The sequence below is a fragment of the Canis lupus genome, chromosome 25 (genome assembly GCF_003254725.2).
Source record: "Canis lupus dingo isolate Sandy chromosome 25, ASM325472v2, whole genome shotgun sequence".
NCBI lineage: Eukaryota > Metazoa > Chordata > Mammalia > Carnivora > Canidae > Canis > Canis lupus.
This window is the reverse complement of record NC_064267.1, coordinates 19,996,086-20,022,216: the sequence shown is the minus strand read 5'-3', so window position 1 is coordinate 20,022,216 and position 26,131 is coordinate 19,996,086. Positions and strand designations below refer to the sequence as shown.

At 43.5% G+C, this 26,131-nt stretch overlaps 1 protein-coding gene across 2 annotated transcripts in view; it reads left to right on the top strand.

Annotated features, from left to right (window-relative positions):
* Positions 1 to 249: 249 nt before the first annotated feature.
* Positions 250 to 26,131, top strand: part of LOC112670194 (ankyrin repeat domain-containing protein 26-like) — a 212,535-nt gene continuing 186,653 nt past the window's right edge. The window contains exons 1-5 of one of the 2 annotated variants that reach the window (XM_049101118.1): positions 250 to 381; positions 6,300 to 6,416; positions 14,163 to 14,624; positions 17,541 to 17,618; positions 21,702 to 21,820. The gene's annotated coding sequence lies outside the window, so the exon portion shown is untranslated. Of the gene's footprint in view, positions 382 to 5,840; positions 6,006 to 6,299; positions 6,417 to 14,162; positions 14,625 to 17,540; positions 17,619 to 21,701; positions 21,821 to 26,131 lie in introns of those variants that run through there. The other variant, XM_049101117.1, reaches the window with a different exon arrangement.

Below are 26,131 nucleotides of genomic sequence, written 5' to 3'. Positions count from 1 at the left end.
CGCCACCAGGGATCCCCCTTGCTGGGCATTCTGAGGCAAGTCTGCATTCAGAAGGAAAGATGAGGTGATCCATGAGCCTTTGCTGTCAGGGGTACCCGCCGCCTCGGCCGCCCGGCGGGCCCGCGCCGCAGGTGGCATCCGGGGCGGGGCCTGCGCGCCGGCGGGGGCCTGGCCCCTCCCCAGGTGCCTCGGCGCGCAGGCCGCCCCCCGCGCGCCGGGCCTCCGGGTCGCCCAGTGCGCAGGCGCCGGCCGGGAGCTCCGAGCGAGCGGCGGCGGCCCCGCGGACGGACTGACGGTCGGGCGGGCGGACCGACGGGCCGCGCGCCATGCCGCCCTGCGCCTGTGAACTCCGAGCGCCCGAGGATGTCTGCGCTGAGGAAGGTGCGCGTCGCGGGGGCCGCGGGCGGGGCGCGGGCAGGGACCCCGAGCCGCCGGGGCGCACGGTCTTGGGCTGCGCGCGGCGGCCTCGTCCCTCGCCGGGGCTGTGCGCCTCGCGGGCGGGGCCTCCCGGACCCTGCGCTCCCGGGACGTGGGTGCGGCGCGGGCGGGCTGCGGGAGCCGCGGGGACCGAGGAGGGGGCGGGTCCGGCTCCCGCGGGGCGGCCGCGAGGGGACAGGGGCGCAGGCGGAGGCGGCTCGGGTTCAGCGCAGCGCCGGCGCCGGGACGGACGGTCCCGGGACGGCTCGGGAGCCTCCGGCCACGCCGCCCGCCGCAGCTGGTGCCGGGTCGGTCCTCCGGGTGCGGGGCGCCGCCCCCGGGCGCTGAGGCACGTGGGGAGCCGCGCGCTAACTTCGCGGCGCCCTGGCACCGGCCGCGCGGGCGGCGTGCGGCACGCGCCCCGGGGTACCCGCCGCCTCGGGCGCCCGGCGGGCTCGCGCCGCAGGTGGCATCCGGGGCGGGCGTGCGGGCTTGGGGAGCTGCGGGGACGGAGGAGGGCGCGGCGTCCGGCTGCGGCGCGGGGCAGTCGCGAGTGGACAGGGGCGCAGGCGGGCCGAGGGCCGGGAGGGAGGGCGGGGCGGGGCGGCGGGGCCACTGGTGCGTTATTTCTTATACCCCACTGATGAGTGATACCGTACGTTAATTGTCTTTCTTTGATTGAGTTATTTTACTCAGCATAATACCCTGCACTCCCATCCATGTCGATGTAAATGGTGGGTATTCATCCTTTCTGGTGGCTGAGTAATATTCCATTGTATGTGGACCACATCTTCTTCATTCATCTGTCCATGGACATCGTGGCTCCTCCCACAGTTTGGCTACTGGGGACACTGCTGCTATAAACATTGAGGTGTAGGTGTCCTGGCGTTTCACTGCATCTGTGTCTTTGGGGTAAATAACCAGTAATGCAATTGCTGGGTCATAAGGTAGCTCTATTTTTAACTTCTTGAAGAACTTCTTTACTGTTTTCCAGAGTGGCTGCACCTGCCGTGTTCCCACCAACAGTGCCAGAAGATTCCCCCTTCTCCACATCCTTGCCAACATCTGTTGTTTCCTGTCTTGTTCATTTTCCCCATTCTCACTGGCGTGAGGTGGTATCTCATTGTGGTTTTGATTTGTATTTCTCTGATGGCCAGTGATGTAGCAGGTGAAGAACCATTTATCATGCAGATGGACCTCAAAAGAAAGCAAGGTAGCAATCCTCATATCAGATAAATTAGATTTTATTTTTATTTTTTCCAGTTTTTTTTTATCGGAGTTCAATTTGCCAACATATAGCATGACACCCAGTGCTCATCCCATCAAGTGCCCCTCTCAGTGCCCATCACCCAGTCATCCCCACCCCCCGCCCACCTCCCCTTCCACCACCCCTTGTTCCTTTCCCAGAGTTAGGAGTCTCTCATGTTCTGTCTCCCTCTCTGATATTTCCCACTCAGATAAATTAGATTTTAAACCAAAGACTATGTAGTAAGAGATGAAGAGAGACACTATATCACACTTAGAGTCTATCCATTAAGAAGTTCTAACAATTATAAATATTTATACTCCTAATTTGGGAGCAGCCAATTATATCATTTATTATTTCTAACAGTTGTAATCTTTAGGACTTTCTAAATATAGTATCATGTCATCTGCAAATAGTAACTTTTCCTTACCAATTTGGATGCCTTTTATGTCTTTTTCTTGTCTGAATGCTGTGACTGGAACTTCAGTACAGTGTTGAATAAAAGTGATGAGAATAGGAATTCTTTTCCTGTTCCTGATCTTAGAGGAAAAGCTTTCATGTTTCACCACTGAGATGTTGTTGGCTCTGGGTTTGTCATATATGGCCTTTATTACGTTCTGGATGTTTTCTCTAAACCAACTGGAAGAGGTTTTTTTTTTTTTTTTTATCATAGATGTTGAATTTTGACAATTTTTTTTTCTGCATCTATTGAGGTGATCATGTGATTTTTATCCTTTATTAATGTGTTCTATCATACTGATCGATTCAAGGATATTGAACCATTCTTGCAGCCCCAGAATAACCTCACTTGATTGTGGTGAATGATCCTTTTAATGTATTGTTGGATTTGAGTCTCAGGGTTTTTTAGTGTTTTTTCTGGGTGAGTATGACCACAATTTATTTATATTGAAGCTTTGTATGGGGGGCACTCAAATCAGTAGGAAGAATCAAGTTTATTTAAATCATAAGTTTACTCAGTAAACATTTCCTTCTAGGAAAAAGAACTGAAAGAATCTCTGTGAGATAGGAGGCATCACTGAAAGTCTTCAGAAATTATGGGCAGATCCGTGAGGAGTTGAGGCCACCCCAGAGGGATTGGGGGGGGTGGGTGACTGCGAGATTGCAGAGAGTTACAGAGAGAGAACAGAAGAAATAACCAGGAGGTGCAAGTCAGTATTTAAGCCCTGAAGCTTCTTTGAATTCTTTATTCATCTTTTCAAATCTCATAGGCATAAAGAATTTATCAATGCACCAGATGGAGATTTACCAATTTTTAAACAAAACGCGTGTCTTCTAAGATGATCCAACATAATAAAATGAGATAAATAATAATTATTTTCCTTGAGGTATTTAAAAATAAATGTACAGAGAAAGCACGGTTACGTTTTACAGTCTGCCAAAACTTAGGGATAATGGCCCTCTCTGTCTCTGTAATTGCAACAGGATGGGCATTTCAAGGCCCCTGAGAGTCAGAGCTGTGGAAACGGTGCAGTATAGATTTCGGTTCCCTCTAAAGCGATGCCTTGGTAACACCGTCATTGCTTCCAGCCCCTTTTCTGAGGGGAGGGCTTCTTGAGCCTATGAGCTGCTCATTAGTTTCTCCTGCCGAGTGGAAATGGTCCAGCAGGTGGGCTGTTCCCACAGGAATTCCTGAGCCAGCTCTTGGCCCCTGCAGCTGTGTCTGCACGACACATCTGACCTTCCCTAGGCGGCCGGGTTGCCGGGTCCCCGATGGGTGTCTGGCACATCCAGTTGCCAGCTCCATCTACAAACACTTCTGGGGTTTACCAAGTTGTAGCTCCACTGGACTTTGACAACTTCCACTGTATCTTAAACAGTGGGACAGATCTCTCCTTAAATAGCAGGAAATCACAGGTTCAGTAGGATGGTGCTCGCACACCAGAAAAACTTCAAGTGTGGATTTCTGTGTGTCTCATCTTTTTTTCTGTGTGTGAAGCCTTTCAAGGAAGGCCGAGTGAACGCAGGTTAGAAACAAGGGCTGCAGGATTAGCATCCTCTGTTCCCATAGAAAGGCATGTTCGACACTTGGATGTCTGGCCACGAGTGGAAAATCAGAGAGGGGTAGATGCCTTTGTCACCAGGATATGTATTTTTAATCCATCTGGTAAATCTTCCTAGCAATTTGTTCTTAAAGACTTTTATTTATGAGAGATGGAGAGAGTACAGAGGGAGAAGTGAAGGGAGAGGGACAAGCAGACTCTATGTGGACTGTGTAGCCAATGCAGGGCTCCATCCCAGGACCCTGAGATCATGACTTGGGCCAAAACCAAGAGTCAGACACTTTTCCAACTGAGCCGCCCAGGTGCCCCCTTCCTAGCATTTGTAATAATCTGGATAACTTTGGCTGAATTTCTAGATACGTGGTGATTATATGATTCTTTAGAAGATACTTTTCTGTGCGTGTCTGGTGGATACAAGAGAGAAGATTCCCGTGTTTTCACTCATTTAATGTTTCCCAATGGGCCAAGCTCTGTGCTCAGCATTCCATGTATTTTTAGTAAACAAGAAGGCCCTTGCTGGAGTCTGTGGAGGGAGATAAATATTAAGTAACTACATAACAATTTCTAGAAGTGTCTTCACGATTATAATTACGAGTCTGCTGTGGGGGCCACCCTGAAGGAGGGGCATTAGTCGTATGATGAGAGGCAGCCTGGAGCGTGGGGGCAGGCGTGGCATCTCAGGTGAGTTCTGAAGGCTTCCATCAGGAGTCGGGAGCAATGTGGGGGGTGGTGAAGGGAATCGTCTTCAGGCCCAAGGAAAGGGTGTTCAGGGGAGCCTCAGGGACCCTCCAGGGCTCTTGCCTGGGCCAGTGGAGGATGGTGCCATCCTGGGCAGTGTCAAGGGTCTGGTAAGGTTGGAACCACTAACCCACTACTTGGGGATATTCTTTAATCTGCTTCTAGGTGGTATGGACACAATTGCATATTTAGGAGGATTTTAGGAGAATACTAAGTGCTGGAACTATAGTTTGCAAAGCCCGGTCTCCTTGTTTAGGTGTGGTTTGGGATTTGCTTTTCCTTCTCCAGATCTCCAATCTCTATTTGTATCCAGCCCACCTGGAGATCTTATCCATCGTCTTTTGGATCATCTAGAATCTGTTAGATCCCAAAGTCCTCAAGGCGAAGTGTCTGGTCAAGCCTCGCATTTCACAGATGAGGAAACTGAGGATGGCTTGCAGCTGCTCCTTCCCATAGGAGTGCTCTTTCTCTCCACCAGGCTGTGTACCCCGACCACACCCTCCCCCCGCTGTGCTTGAATTAGTAGAATATTCTCTTAGCAGGTCTCTGCCTCCAGTCTCCCTGGGCTTGAAACCATCCTACACACAGCTGCTGGGATAATCTTTCTAAGGCCATTTTTATCATGTCACTTCTCTGCATGCTGTTTTCTGTTGCCTTTTGTCAAATCCAGATTTCTCCTTTCTGGCTTTCAAAGCTTGCTGCAAAATATCCTCTTTCCTGGGGTACTCCACATGAAGCTTTGTGGAGCAAACACTGCTCCTGTGGGATTGCTGTTCATGGTTTCCTGTTGCCTGCCACTGGGCCTTTGCACAAGCCATATCACCCACCTGGGAAATTCTCTATCAACCTGTTTCTTTGTTCCATTTCTCCCTCAATCTGTGTCCATTTCTCTTTCCTATCTAACTCTGAAGCCCTTTTTATCCTGGAACGTCTATGCTTCCTCCAACTCTGGCCGTTCCTTTACTCTGTGGTTCCTTTTAGCAGTTGTTTGTTCAGCGTAGATGATTCAGAAGATGTCCTATGCAAGTGATCTTAAAGTGCAAATGAGTCATCCTGGTGTGGCTACAGAGAGACTTACAAATAAATACTGGAAGTACCCCACGCTGAGCTTTCTTGAAAAGAAGGTTCCCCAATATGTGTTGACAGTGATGCAGTTACATGAGGTTGGCGTATTTCACACTAGGTTTTAAGCGATGTGACCCCCATGCCTGACTGGCAGACAGGATGCCACAGCATGCTTCTCAGAATGAGGCCGTGGCTCCCACGGGCCCAGGAGGTTCTTCAGTGTCCTGTGCCTGCCCGTGGGGCAGAGGGTGCTGGCTGCCGGGCTGTGTGCTCCCCGGGCCTGGGTGTGGAGTTAGAATCCGACTCTGAATCTAGGATCATATGTCTTCGATTTGGAGACTGTGTATCTTTGATTTTCCCATTTTAGAGTCCTGTTTTAGCAGAACCCAGATCCTGTTGAAAGTGGTAGAAGCTGAATGCTCTTCCCTAGAAAACTCGGTGTCAGATTTGCTGTGGAATCAGAGGCTGAGCCTGTTCTCCTTGTGGATTGAAAAGCCAGCAGAGCGTTTATACCGGATGTATGCCCCTCGGCTGCGGGATGCGCGATCTTGGGGTGACCCTGGGGCACGATAGCGAACGAGTGGGTGAGGGCTGGGTGGCTCTGCCCCTCCTGACCTCCAGGCTGTGTGCACTTGGCTGTGACAGCGTCTGTGAGCATCAGTCCTCTTCTCCGTGGAATGGGGGTAGTGATGGTGCCGTCCCCTCTGCACCCGTGCAAGGAGGCTGTGTGAAACTGAGGATCCCAAGATGTAGGGAGCCCGTGGGACCAGCCAGAGGTGAGGCCTGGACTGATGTTTGGGTTCCCTTCCTAGGGCCGTGCGCTTCCCTGAACTCTGCTGTGTCGCTAAGCAGATGGCATCCTGGCGAGAGCTCCGTGTGCACACATGTAGTGAATGTGCTTTGACCATAGAAAGGACTATACTCAGAAGGTAAGATTGCATCTCCCATATTTATGAGAAAGCACTTTTAAATTACTTCTCAGCTGTTTTTTACAATCCAGCAATCATTAGGAGAGACTGTGTCTTTTATTTTCACTGATTAAAACTTTGAATATTTTTATGGAATTAGAAGTGGCCCAACAACTCGTCATGGGACACATTCGAAGTATGACTACACAGGTGTTTCTGGAAACTCTTCAAAAGTACGCACTTCCATGGTCTGTTCCGCTTTCTGATCTTGATGGCTTGGCCTCAAGTTGGTCACCCCCAGTGCTGTGTGTCTGGTATAACCTCGTCCTCTGCATGCCGGGAGCCCTTGGACAGAGTGGGGCTGGCTTAGCTTTTCCACACTAACCTCCCATCATGTCTGCTGCTTTCTGCAGACCTGTTGTCATGGGGTCTTCTTTTCCAGATGCATCCCCAGCCATACCTCATCACAGGTCTGCATCTTTCTCCCATGTCCATTGCGCAGAGCATCCACACTCTTCCCCCAGAGTCTCTCTGAGTCATAGTGGGGTCCTGGGGGTGTCCTCTGAGACCTGAGTACTCAGTGTTTGTCCCTGATGGTCATGGCTCTTTTTCACTGATAGGTTATCTAACTATAATGCATCCGTTGGTTCATCCATTGGCTGAGAGCTGACTTGGGCAGCAGATCGCCGTTTCCTTTGCTATTGCCCCTTCCCCCAAACAGCTGTGATTTTGTGCACCTCACCCTTAGCTCTGGGGCCCCATCTCTAAGGGCATGGAACCAGATTAGATAATTTCTACAGTTATTATGAGTTGTAAACACCAGTTTCTCTACTTTTGTATTTTTGGGGGGGGGTTTACCTGTTCGGCAAGATCTAATTTGCATATTTACCTTTGCACAATATAGGTTCGAGCTGCGTTTTATTTTATTTTTTTACAAAACCAAATGTATTTTCGAGATCCCCAGGTGGCTCAGTGGTTTAGCACCTGCCTTCGGCCCGGGGGATATGATCCTGGGGTCCTGGGATCAAGTCCCACGTCGGGCTCCCTGCAGGGAGCCTGCTTCTTCTCCCTCTGACTCTGTCTCTCATAAATAAAGAAATAAAATATTTAAAAAAAAACTTTCTCATGTGCTTGTTGGCCATGTCTGTGTCTTCCTCTGTGTGATTTCTGTTCATGTCTTTTGCCCATTTCATGATTGGATTGTTTGTTTCTTTGCTGTTGAATTTAATAAGTTCTTTATAGATCTTGGATACTAGCTAGCCCTTTATCTGATACGTCATTTGCAAATATCTTCTCCCATTCTGTAGGTTGTCCTTTAGTTTTGTTGACTGTATCTTTTGCTGTGCAAAAGCTTCTTATCTTGATGAAGTCCCAATGGTTCATTTTTGCTTTTGTTTCTCTTGCCTTCATGGATGCATCTTGCAAGAAGTTACTGTGGCCAAGTTCAAAAAGGGTGTTGCCTGTGTTCTCCTCTAGGATTTTGATGGAATCTTGTCCCACATTTAGATCTTTCATCCATTTTGAGTTTATCTTTGTGTATGGTGAAAGAGAGTGGTCTAGTTTCATTCTTCTGCATGTGGATGTCCAATTTTCCCAGCACCATTTATTGCAGAGACTGTCTTTCTTCCAGTGGATAGTCTTTCCTGCTTTGTTGAATATTAGTTGACCATAAAGTTGTGGGTCCACTTCTGGATTCTCTATTCTGTTCCATTGATCTATGTGTCTGTTTTTGTGCTAGTACCACACTGTCTTGATGATCACAGCTTTGTAGTACAACCTGAAATCTGGCATTGTAATGCCCCCAGCTCTGGTTTTCTTTTTTAAAATTCCCCTGGCTATTCGGGGTCTTTTCTGATTCCACACAAATCTTAAAATAATTTGTTCCAACTCTCTGAAAAAAGTCCATGGTATTTTGATAGGGATTGCATTAAACGTGTAAATTGCCCTGGGTAACATCGACATTTTCACAGTATTAATTTTTCCAATCCATGAGCATGGAGTATTTTTGCATCTCTTTGTGTCTTCCTCAATTTCTTTCAGAAGTGTTCTGTAGCTTTTAGGGTATAGATCCTTTACCTCTTTGGTGAGGTTTATTCCTAGGTATCTTATGCTTTTGGGTGCAATTGTCAATGGGATTGACGCCTTAATTTCTCTTTCTTCAGTCTCATTGTTAGTGTATAGAAATGCCATTGCCATCAGAGAAATACAAATCAAAACGACAATGAGATGCCACCTCACACCAGTGAGAATGGGGAAAATTAACGAGGCAGGAAACCACAAATGTTGGAGAAGATGTGGAGAAAGGGGGAACCCTCCTGCACTGTTGGTGGGAATGTGAATTGGTGCAGCCACTCTGGAAAACTGTGTGGAGGTTCCTCAAAGAGTTAAAAATAGATCTGCCCTACATACGACCCAGCAATTGCACTGCTGGGGATTTACCCCAAAGATACAGATGCAATGAAATGCCAGGACCCCTGCACCCCGATGTTTATAGCAGCAATGTCCACAATGGCCAAACTGTGGAAGGAGCCTCGGTGTCCATCGAAAGATGAATGGATAAAGAAGATGTGGTCTATGTATACAATGGAATATTACTCAGCCTTTAGAAACGACAAATACCTACCATTTGCTTCGACGTGGATGAAACTGGAGGATATTATGCTGAGTGAAATAAGCCAATCGGAGAAGGACAAACATTATATGGTCTCAGTCATTTGCGGAATATAAAAATTAGTGAAAGGGAATAAAGGGGAAAGGAGAAAAAACGAGTGGGAGATATCAGAAAGGGAGACAGACCATGAGAGACTCCAAACTCTGGGAAACAAACAAGGGGTGGTGGAAGGGGAGGTGGGTGGGGGGTGGGGGTGACTGGGTGACGGGCACTGAGGGGGGCACTTGATGGGATGAGCACTGGGTGTTATTGTATATGTTGGCAAACTGAACACCACTAAAAAATAAATTTATTGAAAAAATGAAAAAAAAATGTTCGGCCAACCTTCACATTGTTTATACCATAGGCTCTAAGAAAGGCTTTAAGGAATCTAGTTAACCTTTATTTCCAACATCAAAAGCATGAAGTTCCATTCTTAAAGCCATAGATTCGAATGAAGAAAGGTTTTGACTGTGTCACTGCAATATGCCACTTGCAGAAGCCCTTTGAAGTAACCAGAATGGACTTTATTGGCCTTGCCGATGTCCTACAAATGTTTTGTTCTCATCTTTCATTTAAAACATGAATTATTTTTCCCTTTTGATTATCGAGTATATTTCATCATGGAAAATCAGGGTCTTCAACTTGGTGCTCTTTTTTCTTCAAATTGCTTCCAAAATGAGGTATACTCTGGAGTTTTGAATGGATCATGTTTTTATTTTTACAGTTCTCTTCCATAGCAAATCAAGCTCATTAGGCATGTGGCTGACCGCAAGCTGTTCTGTGTGAACAGGAAGCAGCGTGTGAATTGGCATTTGGATACAACTTTTGTTGGGGGGGATCAGTACATAGAGCTTCCATTCCTTAAATTAAACCAGGCCACGTGTTCTTGTCCTTGTTACTGCTCTTCAGGTACTTATGAATGAAGCAAAAAGTCTTCTTCATGTAATAATGGGTTTTAATTTTTGTTTAATTTTTAATATTTTATTTATTAATTCATGAGAGAGACACGGACAGAGAGAGGCAGAGACACAGGCAGAGGGAGAAGCAGGCTCCAAGCAGGGAGCCAGGTGTCGGACTTGATCCCTGGTCCCCAGGATCAGGCCCTGGACCGAAGGTGGCGCTAAACTGCTGAGCCACCCGGGCTGCCCTGGATTTTTCATTTTTAAACAGGAAAATCACTTAGTGGCATTTCTCACAGTAGCTCTTACAGGTGGGGTTTCACTTCTGTTCTATTAATAGTTTTCTTATAAGGTAAATATCTGCTAGCATACTACATGTTAGCAATGACTCTGCTACATTGCGTGCTCTTGCTATTACAAAAAGCCCAACAGTCATTTCTCCTTTTGTTGAGTTTTTCAAATGAATGGCTTTATTTATTACAGTGGGTAATAGCAGTAGACTTTCCTGCAGTACAGTCACCTTTAATAAATACTGTTAATTGGTGACAGTTAAAAGTTTATACACAAAAGAAGCAGGTGAATCAGACTAGACCAGATCTAGAGGGAGATACAGAAGCAAATTCTCTACTTGTTACACTGTGGTCTGTTAGATTTAATATATTATTCTGAGTGAAATAAGTCAGTCGGAGAGGGACAAACATCATATGGTCTCATTCATTCGGGGAATATAAAAACTAGTGAAAGGGATTCAAGGGGAAAGGAAAGAAAATGAGTGGGAAATATCAGTGAGGGTGGCAGCACGTAAGAGACACCTAACTCTGGGAAACGAACAAGGGGTGGTGGAAGGGCAGGTGGGTGGGGGTTGATGTTGATTGGGTGACGGGCACTTGACGGGATGAGCACTGAGTGTTGTATATGTTCACAAATCGAACTCCAATAAAAAAAATACCAAAAAAAAGGGGAAAGAGAATAGATAAAAATAAACTTCATTTGAAAAGATTTAATATATCATCTTACTGTGATTATATCTTAGTCTTTACACAAATGCTGTGTCAACAAGTTGCTGAATATGTTGTGTCTCATGGCATTGTACAGAACTTTGTGCAATAGTCATTTCATACAGGAATTCTGCCAATAATTTTCTTTCATTATGTAGTTTTTGTCTTTCATTTTGAGACTCATAATAATGGCAGTAGTGTGATTTCCCTTTTAGCTGTAAGGAGTACAATGTTTCATAATGTACGTGTAGTTGGCTTTTATTTTTCAGTTTTTCTTTAAGGTAAGATACATGTATAAAATTTGCCATTTTTACCATGTTAATGTACAATGTGGTGGCATTAGGTATATTCAGAATGTTGCGCAAACATCACCACTCTCTATTTCCAAAACCTTCTCATCACTCTACACAGAAACTCTGTGGCTGTTAAGCGCTAACTTCCCTTGTTGCCCACCCCCAGCTCCCGGCAACCACCATTCTACCCTTTGTCTCTAGATTTTAACTGTTTTACATAGTTCACATAAGTGGAACTATACAGTACTTCCCCTTTTGTAACTATACCATTTCATGCAATGCTTTCAAGGTTCGTCCATGTTGTAGCATGTATCAGAATCTCCTTCTCTTTCATGGTTGAATAACATTGCACTATGTGTGTCCACTGCATGTTGTTTGTCCATTTATCTGTTGATGGACACTTGCGTGTGTCCACCTTTTGGCTATTGTGAATGGTGCTGCAATGGACATTGCTGTGCAACTATCTGTTTTGAGTCCCGGCTGCAGTTCTTTTGGGTAGACACTTAGCGGCTGAAATGCCTGCTTATATAGTAATTCTGTTTAGGTTTGTGAGGAGGAACCATCAAAGTGTTTTCCGTGGAGTCTGCACCATTTTACATTCCTACCAGCATTATATGAAGGTTCCAATTTCTCCATATCCTCATCACTACCTGTTACACTCTGTAATTTTTGATTATAGCCATTCTAGTGGGCATGAAGTGGTAGTTCATTGTGGTTTTGATTTGCATTTCCCTAATGACTAATGATGTTGAGCATGTTTTCAGGTAGTCTGGCGATCTGATTGCCTTTTTGTTGTTGAGTTTGGCATTTTTTTATATATTTTAGATATTAAACCCTTATCATGTTTTCACCTTGCAAATATTTTTCCCATTGTGTAGGCTATCATTTCACTTGTCTTATAGTATCCTTTGTACAAAAGTTCTAATTTCTATAAAGATCAGTATCCATTTTATCTTGTGCTGCTTATGCTCTTGGTAACATATTTAAGAATCTATTTGCAAACCCAAGGTTATGAGGATTTACCCCTTGATTTAAAATTTGAGCTAATTTTTCTGTATGGTGTGAGATAGGGATCTAAGTTAATTCTTGTGCATGTAGGAATCCAGTTGTCCTGTATAGTCTATTTTGTTTTCATCTCTATTTTTTTTAAATTTTTATTTATTTATGATAGTCACAGAGAGAGAGAGAGAGAGAGAGAGAGAGAGGCAGAGACACAGGCAGAGGGAGAAGCAGGCTCCATGCACCGGGAGCCCGACGTGGGATTCGATCCCGGGTCTCCGGGATCGCGCCCTGGGCCAAAGGCAGGCGCCAAACCGCTGCGCCACCCAGGGATCCCTCATCTCTATTTTTAGTGGCTATCAGTTTTTATCTGAGAAAGCATTAATTTGTGCTTTCTCTGGAAACAATTTATTGGCAAAAGGTCAATATCCTTAGTTTAAAAATTATTGGAAAAATTTGGTGGCTTCATGACATTGTATAACAGAATTTCTTAAACGACAAAGCCCTGGCGGTGGGGGAAATTAGCTCTCAGGATAAAGAAAACCTAATTCTTATTATTGTGCTTTGTATTCTGACTCTGTTTTGGCGGCTTATATTTTTGGTTGTTTTTGTGAAATAAATGCATTTTCAGTTCCACTTCTAGCATAGCTAGATTCACTATCAGTTAAGGTTGGAACCCTGTTAACTTTCTTTGTTGATGTTATTAGTCTGTGGTCCATTTATCTAGTAATAATACATAGTAGGAAAAGGCCAGTTGCAATTAATCCACATTAAACAGGGTATGAAAAGAGCAAGAAAATGGTGGGGGAAGTGAACAGAACTTTATCTAGGAACAGGAAATCTAAAATGTGACCACATTTGAAATGTAATTAAGAACATTGTAGGTTACAGTTGTAACTGCTAATTCTTAGCATGGATGCAATGCATCCTGCTGAATTTTCCTTTGTTGGCATAATATTGCTACCAACATTTTATAAGAGCACTTTGACTTTTCCAGTTAAAAGGGCATTTTAACAAAAATATTTGAAGGCTTTAGTTTCTGCAGTAGTATTTGGTTTTTGTTCATTTTTGAAGTTCAGATTGTTCCCTTTCGAAGTGGGGAGTATTGTCAGATATGTTACATTTTTCTCAGTTGTTGACTAGCAGACCTCTTTCAGAGGCTTGTTTACCACCAGCATCACTTCATCATCATTTTCGTCAGCCCTGTGAAGTCCTGTATTTTTGCAGTCATGTTTATGGTGTCCAAGATAAAAACCAATGACAGTGTAGAGGGCATGTGTTAGGTGGGAAGAAGTGTTTAAATGAGGGCTGGTATGAACATTGTCAGTTTATTGGTGAATATCATAATGTCTATATTCCTGTAATATAGACGTTAATTCCTTGTTTGGGAATTAGATCCTAAATATTCAGAAGATAGGAACCTCTATGTTTGTATCAGTATTTTCTTTATTTTCCCAACATTTGTTTTAGAGAGAGAGAGAGAGAGAGAGAGAGAGGAGAGGGGCAGAAGAAGGAGAGAGAATCTCAAGCAGATTCCACAGTGAGTCCAGAGCCCAACATGGGGCTCAATCTCATGACCCAGAGACCATGACCTGAGCCAAGATCAAGAGTTGGATGCTTAATCAACTCAGCCACCCAGGCACCTCTGTATTACTATATTCAATGACTAGGCTTCTATGAACTAATTTTAAGTCTTTTACCTATCTTAGTTAATTGAATATATGACTTGAGATAATTATAGTTGTGTAGTAGAAATTTTCCAAACATGATGGCGATAAGCAAATGCTGCGAAGGTTAATAGCAAAGCTCTGACAAGCTCTGCAGCCCTGGCACAGCCTTATGAAAACAATTATGCGAAAATAATAATCCTGTCGCAGATTCAAATCCAGGCGCATAAAAATCTTAATTGATTTTTTTTCTTTCAGTAGTGCTAAGTTGCCAGTGGAAACTGCCCATGGGCCACATGAGAGACCACGGATCCTGCAATGCTCGGGATGCATAAAGCTGGCACAGAAGTGCTGCAGAGAGGCTGTCACCAGTTAGAGGGAAGGAGCTAGAGAAGCAAGAAGTGCGGCAACAGCCAACGGTCTTCAAAGGTAGATGGGCTGTGCACCCCCTTCCTGAATGGGAGACCAGCACAGAGACCTGGAGGGGGTGTGTGTGTGTGTCACGCCCCGCCCCGCCCCGGCTCCGCCCCAGGCCACGGCCTTCCGCTGGCTCACGTGACCACGCAGCAGGCATGCAGAGAGGCTGGCTGAGCTCTGCCAGGCCAGCAGGGTCTGTGCCAGGCCTGGGAGACTGCGAGGACAAGCAGCAGGTGACGGCCTTTCTGGAGAACATGGAGGTGGAGAGCAAGTACCAGTGCTACTGTGAGAAGGACCCGGACGGTGAGTGCTGGCAGAGCAGCATGTGGGAACACGGGGAGACGCATGGGGATGGCCGGGGGCTGCAGGGGTCACGAGCCACCTCTGAGGAGATCCAGAAGGGGTCTCTGGTCTAGGTAAGTTGGTGGGGCCAGGTGCTTGAGGACCCCTAATCCTCTGCCATCTGCCCCATTCCCCAACTGAGTCAGATTCATTTAATCTTTTATTATTTTTTTTAATTTTTATTTATTTATGATAGTCACACAGAGAGAGAGAGAGTGAGAGGCAGAGACACAGGCAGAGGGAGAAGCAGGCTCCATGCACCGGGAGCCCGACGTGGGATTCGATCCCGGGTCTCCAGGATCGCCCCTGGGCCAAAGGCAGGCGCCAAACCGCTGCGCCACCCAGGGATCCCCATTTAATTTTTTAAGGCCAGAGAAAAATGAATAATTTTGCAGGACATGGTGTTTACTGTAACTGACAAAGGAAGAGATAGAAAACCTAAATGGAGAAATTTCCAGACACCACCCACAAGAAATAAAGTTGGGGGATGAAGCTGCCCTCCATAATGTATCCGATCCACCTGGTTTCCCATGGGAACGCCATAAAACACTTAAAGAAGAGATTACTTTAGTGGCGTTGAGATGATTTGAGAGCATATAAAAAGATTGAAACTTTCCACAGTGTAAAAAAGAGCGGAAGGAGTGTAACACTGATACTATGACCCAATAAAGACAGGACCAGGAGAAAAAAAAACAACTTCAGAGAACTAATGAGGAAAGTCTCAGTAAGATATCATCAGTGGATTCCACGGCACATTGAGTGACCAAAATATCTAGCCAAGTGAGGCCCCTTTTGGGAAAGCCACGATGAGATGGGTAGTATTTGGAAATTTATAAATAAATTCTGTGACTAGAATTCCCATATTACCTAGTCACACCAGGAAAACACTATTGGTATATATGGTAGAAAATATTTTGTGAGATTGAACATTAATTACTTGCAGTAATTTTCACTTTCATATGAACTTAATATTTAAAATTATGTCCTGGAGTAAAACACATATCATCATAGGGTTACCAGCATTTGGAAATTCTGGGAGAGCATTTAAAAATTCCTGATACAATACAAAGTCCCAGGGTGGACAGGGTAGGGGTACGCACTCAACTCACTTGGGTGAAGAGGGAAAGATGATGTGGAAAGAGGGGCTCCTTGTTTATAAAAGCCCCTCAGAAGAAGGAAATGAAGTGGAGAAAGAATGTATTTATTTGGGGCATATAATGTTTAAGTTGTAGTTATGGTACAGTATCAATACAAATTTAATCTGGAAAAATTAAGAATTGTCGGAAAGAAGAAAGACAGGGAGGGGTGAAGAGAAGCCATCCCTAATCCTGTAGTCCCTGGAAACAGCCGGTATTAGTTGTCACATATCCGCGAGCCTCTCTCTATCTGTTCATCCAGCCATGATAGAGCTCCGTGAAAAAGGCAGACAAGATGTTAGTCTGAGAGGCAGGCATGTGGAGTGACGACAAGCTCTGATACTGAGCCAGGTGGCCTGAGTTTTAAGTCCCAACTCATTTGTTTCTATGTGTGGGACCATTGCAAGTTATTATTTAAAGAGTAGATGAGGGGATCCCTGGGTGGCTCAGCGGTTTGGCGCCTGCCTTTGGCCCAGGGCGCGATCCTGGAGTCCCGGGTTCGAGTCCCACGTCGGGCTCCCGGCATGGAGCCTGCTTCTCCCTCCTCCTGTGTCTCTGCCTCTTTCTCTCTCTCTCAGTGTCTATCATAAATAAAAATAAATAAATAAATCTTTAAAAAAAATAAAGAGTAGATGACCTGATCCCTACGAGTGTATTACTTGATACCTATTAAAAACTGGAAATTCTGCGGTGCAACTGTTTTATATATATAGTGCAGGGGGGTAATTTCTTCAACTGTAAATAAGAAGAGGCTCAAGTAAGTTTTCAAGTATAACATTTTAAAGGCACCTGTGTAAGAGCTGAAGTAGATAAAACGTAAAAGCCAACAGTTTTGCATTTGTTAAAGCAGATTTTTTAAGGAACTCCATGTGTCTTCTAGTGCACTAAAATACAATCTCACCTTTGTTGTTTCTTGGGTAATGTTGGGAAAAAAAGGACCCAATTTTTCCCTGATAGTATAATTTTCCTTGTTATACAGGATAGAAAGTTATCTAAGCTCAATGGTTCTGAGAAATGTCTTCATCTAGGAGCAGTCCTTCTGTTTCTTAGAAGTTTGAATTTGGGAGGAAGGTTGACAATCTGGGGGAAAAAAAGACTAAGTGAAAGGAACCGCATGCTCAGGAGGGCACACACCACGCCAGCTCCCTTGCCTCTAGTGGTTATCGTGTACCAACCCAAGTGGCTGCTGCCTTATCACTTGGCTTTAATCATCATGTGTATTTTTAGCAGAGATATGAACTACAACTGATACTTCAAGTACTGAAGCAATATGTTTTAGGAGTTACAGATTTTAGAAAACTATCATAATTATTCAAGGGAAAAAGGTTTAGCTTTTATGTGGGCTCTATTTGATAACGATTTTTACCCCCATTTGACATCATATGTAACAATGTATGGTGATAGTAACTAAATTTACTGTGGTAATCATTTTGCAATATATAGATACAGCAAATCATTATGGTGTACATATAAAAGTATTACAATGGTACATGTCAATGATGTCACAATTAGAAAAACTTTGATTAAAAAAATAAACATTCACATGAGAATCTTAAAAAAAAAAAGACAGACTAAACCATAGAAATAAGCCCACTTATTTATTCTCTATAGATTTATAGAAACGTTTAATTTTTTTTTGAGGTTTAGTGGATCCGTTTCTATTTGCAGTGCTGAAAACCCTTCAACTATCTCACCATTCACTAGCAGATGAACTTGTTGTATACTCTTGTTTTTCTTCTAGATTCATGAAAAGCTCCACTACTATGAGAAGCAGAACCCCGTGCCCATCCTCCATGGCACAGCAGTCTTGGCCGATGATGTAAGTGTGCCTTTCGGAGCTCCCTGCCACCCAGCTTCCTCGGGCCCGGTCCTGAGCAGAGCTCTTCTTGGCACAGACACAAGTGTGAGATCCTAGGGGTGAAAACCAGAAAAAGCTGCAAATGTTTCCAAAAGTCCTGTCACCGAGGACCTTATGTGGATACTGTGCTGATTTGCATTCACTCTCCTCAAAAAATTGTGTGTGGGGATGCCCTCTGTTCTACCTGGGTAGCTACGGTAGCAGAAGTTTGAGGCTAGAACTGTCTGGGCAGAGAGAAACTGTCAGCTACTAGTGTTCTGAGAAAGTCACAGGCAGGAGGAATGCTTTGGAGAAATAAAGACAAATGAGCTAGGTCTGTTGCTGACAGTGCTAAAAAATTGACAGGTACGCTAGTGTCAGAACGAGGCCTGATGAAATACATAAAAAGACAGGATTGTTTTCAAAATGGAGTATAAAGCATCGTAATGATTTATGGATATTAGACCTTTCCAGATTACCTTCATAACCAAAGAATAAGTTTAAGAAGCAGTTGGCATTGATGGAGTAATTTCCTGTAGCTATCATTTTATTTTCCGTCTGGGGGAGGGAATTACCTTGCTGTTTCTTGTCATTCACTTTCAAACTCGGATGAATTGAAAGCACACCTGGATAAACTGTAAAGGACACTAAGCCAGACGCGAAATAGGTCTCGTGTGAAGGCTGGTTTTCATGATCTCCTAGGGCTTATCTGTTGCTTTTTAAACCTTTTCCTTGTTTATGATTTTAAAAAGCCATAGTTTAAATATCGGGGCCATATGATTAAAAAAAAAATCGATCATCTTCAGAAGTTGATTTTCTTATATGTGTTTTCTATTTTATTTGTAAAAGATTTTACTTATTGATTTGTGAGAGACACAGAGAGAGGCAGAGACACAGGCAGAGGGAGAAGCAGGCTCCCCATAGGAAGCCCAACGTGGTACTGGATCCTGGGCCGGAATCACGTCCTGAGCCAAAGTTAGATGCTCAGCTTCTCAATCACCCAGGTGTCCCTGTGTTTTCTATTTTAATTTAGATAATAAGGCATATGTCATCAATGTCTAAGTGATTTGCTATTTGGTTAATCCCCCAGACTCCTTTCAGGTTTTATCCACAGATTAGAAATTATAGGGATCTTTCACTTGATGTGTTTTATGCAGACGCTTATTCCTCTGCTCCTCTTGGTTCTTCATTAGAGAACCAAACTTTTTGAAGTGAAGTTGAGTAAAGGTATAGACATAATTCTAGTAAGGGGCAGTTGCCACTTGAGGAAGTCTAAAGTAATCACTTTATTTTTTTTTAAACTTTTTTTTTTTTAAAGATTTTATTTATTCATAAGAGACACACACAGAGAGAGAGAGAGAGAGAGAGAGAGTCAGAGACCCAGGCAGAGGGAGAAGCAGGCTCCATGCAGGGAGCCCACAGTGGGACTTGATCCTGGGTCTCCAGGATCAAGCCCTGGCCCAAAGGCAGTGCTAAACTGCTGAGCCACCAGGCTGCCCAATTTTTAAAAACTTTTTATCAGGGACGCCTGTGTGGCTCAGTGCTTAAGTGTCAGCCTTCAGCCCAGGGTGTGATCCTGGAGTCCCGGGATCGAGTCCCACATTGGGCTGCCTGCATGGAGCCTGCTTCTCCTTCTGCCTATGTCTCTGCCTCTCTCTCTCTCTCTCTGTCTGTCTCGTGAATAAATAAAATCTTTAAAAAATTCATCAAATGCCTCTTTTGTGCCAACCACAGGACTACGTGCCTTGTTCCCTTGCATTCTTATAACAATCATATTTACCACCACTTCTTCTCTTGCTTTAACTGTACTTTGAGATAACTGTGGATTCATGTGTTGGAAGACATAATACAGATCCCACGTACCCTTGACCCTGCTTCCTCCAGTGGTGACATCTCGCATAGTTATGGTGACCACAGTGGGTACATCATCACTGATGTAGTCCCTTAGGCTTTTTCAGATTTTACCTGTATTATATGCACACACTTGTGTATGTGCATACGTTTGTGAATTTTTTCCTGTCCAGTTTATTATATGTGTAGATTACTGTTTCTTTTGAACATATGATGGAAAGAAGGCTGAGGTAAATTATGGGAGATAAATGAAGTATAGACCTGGTTTGAATCTAGGTCTGTTTGACTCAGAGTTTTGATTTTTCAATAGCAGTAGTGATGGGCATTCCTGGGTGGTGCAGTGGGTTGAGTGTCTGACTCTTGGTCTCAGCTCCGGCCATGATCAGGGTCATGATTTGGAGCTTCGTGTCAAGATCCATGCTGAACGTGGAGTTTGCTTACGATTCTATCTCCCTCTGCCCCTGTCCCCTGCCTCTCTGTAAAATAAATTAATCTTAAAAAAAATAATAGTCATGAATAACAGTAATAATAATAACAATAGCTGAAGCTCCCTGAGTTACATATGAAACAGACTATTTAGCATGTGCCGGGGCTGTTCTAATATATTACCTCATTTAACCTCCCCCCACCCCCAAGAACTATACCTCATTGAACTAGTATCATTAATTAAACTAATCATATTTCCAAGGAACAAGGAATTCCTTTTACTGCTCCTGAAATCAATAATAAAATAGTGAAATTCTACCTCCTTTTTATATAATTTTCAATTTGAACCTCTGACCTTAACCTGATCTGATCTTGGCAATTGTCATGTTTTTAAAGGTGTGTATATCTGTGTATGTGTAAAGTGAGACCTGTATTATTATCCATCGAATTATGTTGGGACACCTTACATATATTGTCATGAAATCATAAAGAAGAGCTAGCTTAGGCATGAAGCCAGGTTTTTAAGGGAATAAGTGTAAATCATCAAGAATACTTAAGAGTGTAATAGGGAGACATTTTTTTCCCCCTAAAGTAGGATAGATCTTTTTGGCCACATGCAGTCCCAGGAATGTTTGAGTTTAACGTCTCAAGTTACAGATCCAGCTTTCCAAGGGAAAGTGAATACATTTGGTGAATGATCACTGATTATCAAAATATGATAATACTTTAGGAAGATAATAGATATACTAATCAGCAGGCCATAATTTATGATTCTTTGCTAGTTACATATCTCGTGAAGCTCTCCCTGTGATAAACAGCAGCACTTCTTCAGAGCAGGAATAACAACACGTTCCTGTGTTGTAGATCCCAGGAGGTTTCGGTGCTCCTGTAGACAGCAGACAGAAATAAAAGGAAGTTTCTCCTTTTTACCTCGTATAATCCCACTGGAAAGTGAAACGTGTGCTGAGAGTTGATACTGACTTCTTCTAGGTCACCTCCCTGAAGAGGCCCCGGGGCAGGCACTGTCGTAACAGTTCTTGGACAGGAGTCTGACGGCCCCCAAAGGAGGTGGAGGGTTTCTGCAACAGGCTACTGGTGGAACAGGGCGCTACTGTCTAGCCCCAGGAGACTAGTGAGGAGGGCCCCGAGGAACCTGCATCCTTTTCCTTAACTCTTTCAGAGGGTACGGCATACACCCAGATTGGAGTTAAAGGTAAACTCAGTGCTGTGTAGCTTGTGGTTGTTTTTGAAAAATGATCAGCTACAAGAAAGCAACACCACGTATGGCTTAATAGGCCTTAGCTTTTTGGAACTTGAATTTGGATGTAGATAACGTGAATGGTTTTGAAGCTGTATATCATTAGGAACTCTTTGGAAACCGCAAAACCTTTTTAATGGTCCACTCTATCAATTTTCTGCTCTTCTAAGGAAGTTTTTCTTATTCATGACTCATTTTGCTCTTTGGCTAACACTGAGGCAAATGTAGTGACAATTTAGTTTTCTTCTTCCTCTGAAAACTTGTACATGTTTTCTGCCTCGGGTTGTGTCCACTTGGATGCCTGGAGAATGTTGACAAATGAAAGGTTAGGCTAGCCTGTTGATGCATATTTGCTTGGGCTTTAAAAATCAAAAAGGTTCCTTGGCTTCCTCGGAGAAGCGTTCTGCTTGATGGCCCAGAATTCTGATCCAGTAAAAACGACATGTTCCAGCCATCCTTCACACAGACCTTAAGTGAAATTAATGAGATCACTCTACAATTACGCTTTGTGTTTTATTTTCACTTTCTAGGTCTGTATGAGCTGTGGGCTGTTGTGCGAGGCCAGCTGGGGCCACATGTGGACAGCCAGGAAGACCTGACCTTTCTCTGGGATATGTTTGGTGAGAAAAGCCTGCATTCACTGGTAAAGGTAAAACCATGCTGATGTCAGATTCTCTTGGTGGGAAAACATACAGAAAAATATTTTGAGCGCCGTCTCATAAACCAGAGATCAAATTGTTGCCTTCTGCAAGGCAGAACAAAACAGCCTTGTTCCACTTCCCTGACGGGCATGGAAGTTGTTAAAGATTCTACCAAAAATACCTAGATGATTTCCTTTCATGGTAGTGATCTGGCTGTGTGCACTAATGAAGCCAACGTGTGCCTGCCCTTGTTTAGAAGAAGAATATGAAATAATAGCAGGAAGGTTTAGGCTCCTTATGGACAACATTCATGAGCTGGAATTTAACTTGAGTAAATGAATGGCCACAAAAAAATTAGAAAGAATATATTTTCTGAGGTTAAGGATGGCAGCAGTTCGTAGCCACATTAATTTAAAATAATTGCCTTTCCACACAAATCTTAAGATAATTTGCTCCAACTCTCTGAAGAAAGTCCATGGTATTTTGATAGGGATTGCATTAAATGTGTAAATTGCCCTAGGTAGCATTGATATTTTCACTATATTAATTCTTCCAATCCATGACCATGGAGTATTTTTCCATCTCTTTGTGTCTTCCTCAATTTCTTTCAGAAGTGTTCTGTAGTTTTCAGGGTATAGATCCTTCAACTCTTTGGTTAGGTTTATTCCTAGGTATCTTATGCTTTTGGGTGCAATTGTCAATGGGATTGACTCCTTAATTTCTCTTTCTTCAGTCTCATTGTTAGTGTATAGAAATGCCACTGACTTCTGGGCATTGATTTTGTATCCTGCCACACTGCCAAATTGCTGTATGAGTTCCAGCAATCTTGGGGTGGAGTCTTTTGGGTTTTCTATGTAGAGTATCATGTCATCTGCGAAGAGGGAGAGTTTGACTTCTTCTTTGCCAATGTGAATGCCTTTTATTTCTTTTTGTTGCTTGATTGCTGAGGCTGGGACTTCTAGTACTATGTTGAATAGCAGTGGTGAGAGCGGACATCCCTGTCTTGTTCTTGATCTTAGGGGAAAGGCTCCCAGTGTTTCCCCATTGAGAATGATATTTGCTGTGGACTTTTCGTAGGTGGCTTTTAAAATGCTGAGGCATGTTCTCTCTATCCCTACACTCTGAAGAGTTTTGATCAGGAATGGATGCTGTATTTTGTCAAATGCTTTCTCTGCATGTATTGAGAGGATCATATGGTTCTTGGTTTTTCCTTGCTGATATGATCAATCACATTGATTGCTTTACGAGTGTTGAACCAGCCTTACATCCAGGGGATGAATCCCACTTGGTCATGGTGAATCATCTTCTTAATGTATTGTTGGATCCTAGTGGCTAATATCTTGTTGAGAATTTTTGCATCTGTGTTCATCAGGGATATTGGTCTATAATTCTCCTTTTTGGTGGGGTCTTTGTCTGGTTTTGGAATTAAGGTGATGCAGGCCTCATAGAACGAGTTTGGAAGTACTGCATCTCTTTCTATCTTTCCGAACAGCTTTAGTAGAATAGGTGTGGTTTCTTCTTTAAACATTTGATAGAATTCCCCTGGGAAGCCATCTGGCCCTGGACTTTTGTGTCTTGGGAGGTTTTTGATGACTGCTTCAATTTACTCCCTGGTTATTGGCCTGTTCAGGAAACAACAAATGCTGAAGAGGATGTGGAGAAAGGGGAACCCTCTTGCACTATTGGTGGGAATGTCAATTGGGGCAGCCACTCTGGAAAACTGTGTGGAGGTTTCTCAAATAGTTAAAAATAGATCTGCCCTACATACGACCCAGCAATTGCACTGCTGGGGATTTACTCTGAAGATACAGATTCAGTGAAATGCAGGACACCTGCACCCCGATGTTTATAGCAGCAATGTCCACAATAGCCAAACTGTGGAAGGAGCCTCGGTGTCCATCGAAAGATGAATGGATAAAGAAGATGTGGTCTATGTATACAATGGAATATTACTCAGCCATTAGAAATGACAAGTACCCACCATTTGCTTCTATGTGGATGAAATTGGAGGGTATTATGCTGAGTGAAATAAGTCAGTCGGAGAAGGACAACCATTATGTGGTCTCATTCATTTGGGGAATGTAAAAAATAGTGAAAGGGAATAAAGGGGAAAGGAGAAAAAATGAGTGGGAAATATCAGAAAGGGAGACAGACCATCAGAGACTCCTAACTCTGGGAAACGAACAAGGGGTGGGTGTGACTGGGTGATGGGCACTGAGAGGGGCACCTGATGGGATGAGCATTGGGTGTTATGCTATATGGTGGCAAATTGAACTCCAATAAAAAATAATAAAGAAAAAAAAGAAAACAAAATTACCGTTGACAAGGTCAACTGAAATTTGACAAGTTCCCTTTTTTTTTTTTGCACACAATGCCATTGAAATGATATTTTGTGTATAAATACATGCAAGCTCAAAACGAAGAAAAAGAGTCTGGAGCTGGTTCTTGGTAAATGGTCGGCCACCAGAGATGAGATCTTGCCACACAGCAATGCTGGGAGTGATCAGAACTCTTAAAATAGTAAAATGAGATCAAGAAGCTTAGTTTTGCTTCTGGAAATATGAATTGCATTTTTTTTTCATTTAACTCAAGCTGAAAAAAAAATTGTGAGTCTTACTTGAGTCTGTAGGAAATTGATACCTGTGGTGCCTTAGCCCTATCTGCACCAAAACCAAACTCAGGTGAATAGGTTATGGTTGTCTTGTCATGAGAGAAGGATGTTACTGATGTATATATAGTATTTGAAAATCAGCCACTTCCGATGTGCTTTTGCTTCACAGGATAGAAGAAATCTTAGTCCATTTTTTTTCCCGTCAAATTTGCTGAAATTTGCCTGCCTCAAGCAGTAGCAACTCTCAAGAAATGAAAAAGTTGAGATGTGGCATTTTCCTAACAATACATGTAAAGAGTAGAGTGCTTGCTTTAGTTTTTATGGAATTGCCACAATATCTTTGTGTATCGTTGTGTTCATCAGCACCCCCTTAATCATTAAACAGACATGCCCAAAACAGTGCATGCACGTGTGTCTCTATTTAGTTGTAATGTGGCCACTGTCTGTTTCCTTCCTATAAAATGGAAATTATAATGTTTGTTAACAAGGTGGTTTTGAGTTTCAAATACAATAGTGAAGAACTCCTTTCTTTGATAGTTACATAGGTTAGGCAAATACAGGCAGGCATTTAGTATTAAATTATAGCACGTGAAAGGCCAAAAAGTAGTGACAGGTGGTTGTTATTTCTACTGAAAAAAAAAAAAAAAACACACCAATTTTTTTTTTTTTTAAAGTCTTAGTTACACTAGCTCATGAGTTTTAAGCTTGGTGATTTTTCAAAGTAAATGTGACTAGTAAGTGGTGATGAAGCAAAGTTACTAATAACCTGGTTTTAGAAAAACAGTGAATAAACAAATTGATGTTGCTAGCATTTAAGTGGCACAGTAGCATGTGTACTATTACAAGGATCTTTCTGTAATTGCTATAAAATGTTCTTTTAAAGTAAAGTTTACTGTGCCCCTCTAGTCCATTCTCTGTTTCTTACTAGCTGCCCCCACTCCCAGCCTCTATCACACGCAAACCTCAAGTGTGTCTTTGGACCCATTGTGTTCATTTTCAAGTATGTCAACAAGAGAGAGAAAGAGAGCCACACGTGAGCATACGCGAGAATGTGCACAAGTGCTAGAAGGGGCAGAGGGAGATGGAGAGAGAAACTTTAGCAGACTCCCCACAGAGTGGGAGTCCCCACTGACTCTGAGATCAGGACCTGAGCCCAAACCAGGAGTCAGAGCGTAACCAACTGAGCCACCCAGGGGCCCAGGCAGAGCCCTCTTCTTGATTGGCTTTGACTTTATTTGAACATGGTAGGAGCCACTATATTGAAAGGGTTAAAGCAGCAGAATGACGACATCAGACTGTTTTTTGTTGTTGTTGTTTTAGAAGTAAAATTTAGTTGCTACGGAGATGGGATGGGCCTGGAGATTTCCAGGTCAAGACGATGGCAATGAAGCCGTGGTGAGGGAAGGAAGGTGATTTTTGTTTTGAGAAAGGGAGTTGGATGCTCAGCCTACCCTCACCAGCAGGGTGATGTTTCTCAACTTCTTGAAACTCCTCCCCCGTGTTGGTTAAACCTCAGCTCCTAGAACCACACCCACTAATCCAACCACCAGATTGTTGATGCCAGGCCATCCGGGGTTGAGAGAGGGCTCCAGAGACCTGCACAAGCCCTGACATAACACTTCTTACATATTTGAATATCTTCTCATAAGAAAGGTGATTTTAGTTTTATGTTCATTTGCTATTTGGCAGTTAACCAAGTAGAACTTGC